Here is a 6,221-nt window from a genome sequence, read left to right as displayed (position 1 = left end):
ATGTAAAAGGTGAAGATGGAGACATGGTAATGAAAGATACAGAAATAAAAGGAAAACTGGTAGAGAATTTTAGGGAGCTGCTGAGTGTGGAGTAGGATAGGGAGGAAGAGGTAGTTGCAGTGGAAAGTGCAAGGAAAATTAGTGATGAATGAGAAATAAGTGAGGATGAGATGAAGGCAGTTATTAAAATGATGAAAGCAGGTAAGGCATCTGGGTTGGATGGGTGTCATGTGGAATATCTAAAAAAAAAAAAAAAAAAAAAAAGGGAGGTAGTGTTGGTGGACTTGCTGGTGAGGTTATTTAATGTTTGCCTAAAAGAGGATAGAGTGCCGGAGGACGGAAGGAGTGTCTATATTTTCACTGGAAAAGGGGACAATTGTGAGTGTAGTAGTTTCAGAGGGGTCAGTTTGTTGAGAATAGTTGGGAAAGATTATGAAAGGATTTTGATTAAGAGGATTGGGAAAGGAACAGAGAGTAATTGGTGAGGAATAGTGTGGGTTTAGAACAAATAGGGGTTGCGTGGATTAGATTTTTGTGGTAAGACAGATGTGTGAGAAAGCTTTAGGAAAAGGTAAGGCTGTTTTTTGGGCCTTTATGGATTTAAAAAACACTTTTGACAGAATAGACAATAAGGCACTGTGGGAGGTATTGCATATATATTGCATATATTATTCCATTTCAGTTTTATTGTAATTTACTTTAAAAGGATTCTTGTGTCGAATGAATTTTGTATATGACAATTAAGATTTCTTTACAGACAATTTTGATAAGTAAACTTTTTTAATTTACGCACAGTTTTCAGAAAAAAAAATGAAATTTGGATAACAAAAATTTGTATAGTTTTTCATTGAGACTTTGATCTCCATGCAGAACCTTTAGAGAAACACACAAATTTGTTTTAACCCAGGATTCAGATCAACGCTTTGGCTGAAAGTACACGTAGCCTCGTCTGAACGAATTCGCTCCAGGGGAACATGTAACAAAGTTTACATGACCTAGATTACCACAAAGCGGTTATTCATAACTGAGTTAACCTTAAGCCATATGTAAAATTGCCCTCGCTTTAAACCGCGGAGCAGATTCATACGAGTAGGTGAGAAGGCTACACCAAGAGGCGCTGAGTAGCTGCGGCCGAAGCCGTCACCTTTGCCCTAATCACTTCTTGGAATGTTAGGGGCAGATAACTGTCACTGCTAGGAATTGAAGAGAAGTGTGGGATTCGAACCCACGACTAGGCGAATGCGAGACCAGCACGTTTCCTATTACGCCACCAGCAACAATAACCTAGATGATAACGACGTTGATGCAGACAGAAACTAATCTGACTCAGATAGTCCGTTTGATTGCATCTGACTAACTTATGCATAATCCCCACAGTCGTGGCCTCCCGGCACATTCTCATCGTAGCACGTTTGATACACATAATCACCATTTAATGTGAGTGGAGGTGAATTTTCGCTCAAAGGAGAATGCAGATCATATTAAACTTCTTCTATCTGCATTTCATGCTACACTTTACTACCACTTTAATAAAACAACAGGGCAGGACTCGCAGTAATGGGTATAAACTGGACAAATTTAGATTTAAGAAGAAAATAGGCAAGAATTGGTTTGCTAATAGGGTGGTTGATGAATGGAATAAACTTAGTAACCATGTAGTAAGCGCTGAAACTATCAGTTGTTTTAAAAAACGATTAGACAACTTTATGGATGGGGACGACAGGTGGTGATGGATACGGAGCTGTCTAGTGTAGGCCTTATGGTCTCTTACAGCCTCCTTTATTCTTGTGTTCTTGTGTGTTCTGATTCCACTCTGTAGAGGATGGAAACGCTGGCTATACGTACGTACGTTTCCTTCAGCTGAATAGAATTGTCTGGTGGGTGTAAAAACATATATATAACTCCGACTATGACAAAAGATTTTACTGTAAAACAGCTACTTCTGCCATCTTGGAGTCAAAGGATTACAAAGGATTACAAAGGCGGAGCATGCCGACAGGAGACCTTTTGGTCCATATCTAGGTCGGATGCGAAAAAATCATAATAATACATGAATGAATAAAAACTGTAATAATGTAAATAAATAAAATACATAAATGCATAGGTATAGTTAAATAATAAACAAACAAATAAATAGTAAATAATGATAAATTGACATATGACTAATGATAAATGAGAATCAAATAGACAAATGATAACAAAACTTCCTCCCCACTTCGTCTCATACGATTTTGATTCTTCATTCAACCGGTCACCATGACCTTATCCCAACACTCCGCCTCAAAACTTCTCCCCACCCCCTCATCCTTGATGACCTTATTTAAGGCCTTCGCGTTCCCTGGCAGACCCCAGAGGTCGAGGATGAGTTGAGGCTTCTGGAAGCCGAAGTCTTCAAGTGGCTTCTTAGCCTCCGACGAGCCTTTGATCTCTCTTCCAGAGACGAAAATGTACATCAAAGAACCGCATTCGACCCTCCTGTAGTGGCTGTGTTGCTGGACCGTCGGCATCCTCCTCCTCCTCCTCCTCCCCCTCCTCCTCCTCCTCCTCCTCCTCCTCCTCCTCCTCCTCCTCCTCCTTCTCCTCCTTCTTCTTCTCGTCTTCTCCTTCCTCCCTCCTCCCTCCTCCCTCCTCTTTCTCTTCCTCCTCCTCCTACTCCTATTATTCTTCATCCTATTACTGTTCTTCCTCCCCCTCCTCCTCCTCCTCCTCCTCCTCCTCCTCCTCCTCCTCCTCCTCCTCCTCCTCCTCCTCCTCCTCCTCCTTCTTCTTCTCGTCTTCTCCTTCCTCCCTCCTCCCTCCTCCCTCCTCCTCCCTCTTTCTCTTCCTCCTCCTCCTACTCCTATTTTTCTTCCTCCTTTTCCTGTTCTTCCTCCTCCTCCTCCTCCTCCTCGTCTTCTCCTTCCTCCCTCTTCCTCCCTCTTTCTCTTCCTCCTCCTCCTTCTGCTCTTATTTTTCCTCATCCTTTTCCTGTTCTTCCTCCTCCTCTTCTTCCTCCTCCTCCTCCTCCTCGTCTTCTCCTTCCTCCCTCCTCCCTCCTCCCTCCTCCCCCTCCCTTCTCCTCCCTCTTTCCCTTCCTCCTCCTCCTCCTACTCTTATTTTTCTTCCTCCTTTTCCTGTTCTTCCTCCTTCTCCTCCTCCCCATCTTCCTTCTGTTCCTCCCTTTTCAATCATTTTTTTCTTCTTTCTCCTTCTCCTTTTCTCTCCTCCCTCGTCCTCCCTCTTCCTCTTCCTCCTCCTCCTATTTTTCTTCATTCTTTTCATGTTTTACCTCCTCCTTCACTTTCTCCTCCCCCTTTTCCTTCTACTCCTCCTTTTTCAATCTTTTTTTCTTATTTCTCTCCTCCCTCCTCCGTCCTCCTCCTCCTCGTTCCCATCCTCCTCCTCGTTCCCATCCTCCTCCTCCTCCTCCTCCTCCTCGTTCCCATCCTCCTCCTCCTCCTCCTCCTCCTCGTTCCCATCCTCCTCCTCCTCCTCCTCCTCCTCCTCCTCCTCCTCCTCCTCCTCCTCCTCCTCTTCTTTCCTCTTCTTTTGCAAACTTATCTCTTGTACACAAACAACAGAAGAGAGCGTACTGTGGATGGGGCTCCATCATCTGTAATGCCAAGAGCTTCCTCTTCTATGATGCGATCTATCCACGTTTGCCCAACGTTTGCCTAACGTTTTTCTAGCGTTTGCCTAACGTTTGCCTAGCATTTGTCTAAAAAGTCAACGTTTGCCTAACGCTTGCCTAACATTTGCCTAAAAGGTCAACGTTTGCCTAATGCATGCCTAGCATTTGCTTAACGTTTTCCTGAAGTTTGCATATTGTTTACCTAAAGTTTACCTAACGTTTGCCTACCGATTATCTAAAGTCTGTCTAACACTTAAGTAACGTTTACCTAACGTATGCACAACGTTTGTGCTCGCTTGCCTAACGTTTTCCAAACGTTTCTTCGTATTTACGATGGCCTTTCCACGACCGATCTGGTTTAAAGTGATCCGTTTAGTTCCTCCTTTCAAATGCTGGATATTCTCTCGAGGCTCTCAACGTGACCTCGCACGTGGTGGAGAGCGGAATAAGAGCAAGATTAAGTCGTTGAACTGACGGGCCAATTTTGGAATTAATTTCTCCTTTCCTGATCTGTTCGTCCTTGTTCACTCGAAGTGGATCGTCGAATCGTAACAGATATTCGTTTTTGTTTTATCTGAACATTATTCTTTTCATTTCTCCGTGCAAATTTCGATCACCCTATCCATGCCCAGGACACTTTTTTTATTCTATGTGCCCACGATCGAGGCTGCTATCCATGTCTAGGACCCTTCTTCTTCTTCTTCTAGATAGTTGCGACCCCCATAACACGCTCCCAATCTAGTTATCTTCTGGATTTTCGTTCCCCATCGTCGTAATCACGATTAAGTGAGATGACGGCTCGTAATGGAATGATACTGGTTGCTTGATGTTGGTAATGTTATTTTCACAAGTTATATGAAAGGAAGACAGGATCCATTATGTTAGTGATGATGATCATGAAGGTCGTGTTGGTGTTAATGGTGATAGTGATGGTGATGATGATGATGATGATGATGATGATGATGATGATGATGATGATGATGATGATGATGATGATGATGATGATGATGATGATGATGATGATGATGATGATGATGATGATGATGATGATGATGATGATGATGATGATGATGATGATGATGATGATGATGATGATGATGATGATGATGATGATGATGATGATGATGATGATGATGATGATGATGATGATGATGATGATGATGATGATGACGATGATGATGATGATGATGATGATGATCTTTATGATAATGATGTTCATTAACTCTATCACTGAAATTATCATAATTATCATTACCACTAAATGGAAACATAGATTATGTAAGTAAACATGTAGTTATAATAAATTTGAGAGTAATATACAGAACCCCTATGGATGTTGCCTCGTTTCTTTATAAAAACAATTACGTCAAATAGGTAAACACACACACACACACACACACACACACACACACACACACACACACACACACACACACACACACACACACACACACACACACACACACACACACACACACACACACACACACCACACACACACACACACACCACACCACACACACACACACACACACACACACACACACACACATACACACATACACACACACACACACACACACACACACACACACACACACACACACACACACACACACACACACACACACACACACGCACACGCACACGCACACACACAACCAAACACACACACACACACACACACACACACACATACACACACACACACACACACACACACACACACACACACACACACACACACACACACACACACACACACACACACACACACACACACACACACACACACACACACACACACACACACACACACACACACACACACACACACACACACACACACACACACACACACACACACACACACACACACACACACACACACACACACACACACACACACACACACACACACACACACACGGGAGAGAAGAATGGAGAGGAGGGAAGAGGAGGGACGAGGAACGACGAGGAGGGAAGAGGAAGAGGGAAGAGGTGGCGATGGAGAGAGGTAGGGGAGAGAAGAATGGGGAGGGGGGTGAGCAGTGACGAGGAAGGGAAGAGGAGGGAAGAGGAGGAGTTAAAATATGGGGAGAGAAGGAGGGAAGATGGTAGGGAAGGAAGAGGAAGGAAGAAAACGTGGGAAGAGAAATAGGGAGATGGGAAGCGTGATAAGAGGGGAGATGGGGAGTACAATGAGAAGGAAAAGGAAATGAAATGGAAGGGGATAAAGGAATGGAGAGGAGGGAAGAGGAGGAGGAGAGGAGGTGGGAAGGAAGGAAGAGTAGAAAGGGAGATGGGATGGAAGGAGGGGAAGGAGGGGAGATGGAAGGGAAAGTAGAAGAGGAGAGTAGATGGAGGGAAGGGAAGAGAGAGGAGATGGGGTGGTGGGGAAAGGAGGGAAGAGGAATAAAGAGGAGGGGAGATAGGGAAGAAGGAGGAGGAGGAGGGGAGACGGGAAGGAAGGAAGAGGAGGAGGGGTGGGAGGTAAAGAAGGATAGAATCAAAGGAAGTAGGATTGAAGGCATGAGAAGAGGAGGGAAGGAGGGAAGAAGGGAAGGAGGGAAGGAGGAAGGGAGGGAAGGAGGGAGGGAGGGAAGGTGGG

Source organism: Oratosquilla oratoria, chromosome 2, assembly GCF_046742065.1.
Source record: "Oratosquilla oratoria isolate Oo_2021 chromosome 2, ASM4674206v1, whole genome shotgun sequence".
In the NCBI taxonomy this organism is placed as follows: domain Eukaryota; kingdom Metazoa; phylum Arthropoda; class Malacostraca; order Stomatopoda; family Squillidae; genus Oratosquilla; species Oratosquilla oratoria.
This window is presented reverse-complemented; position numbering follows the sequence as displayed.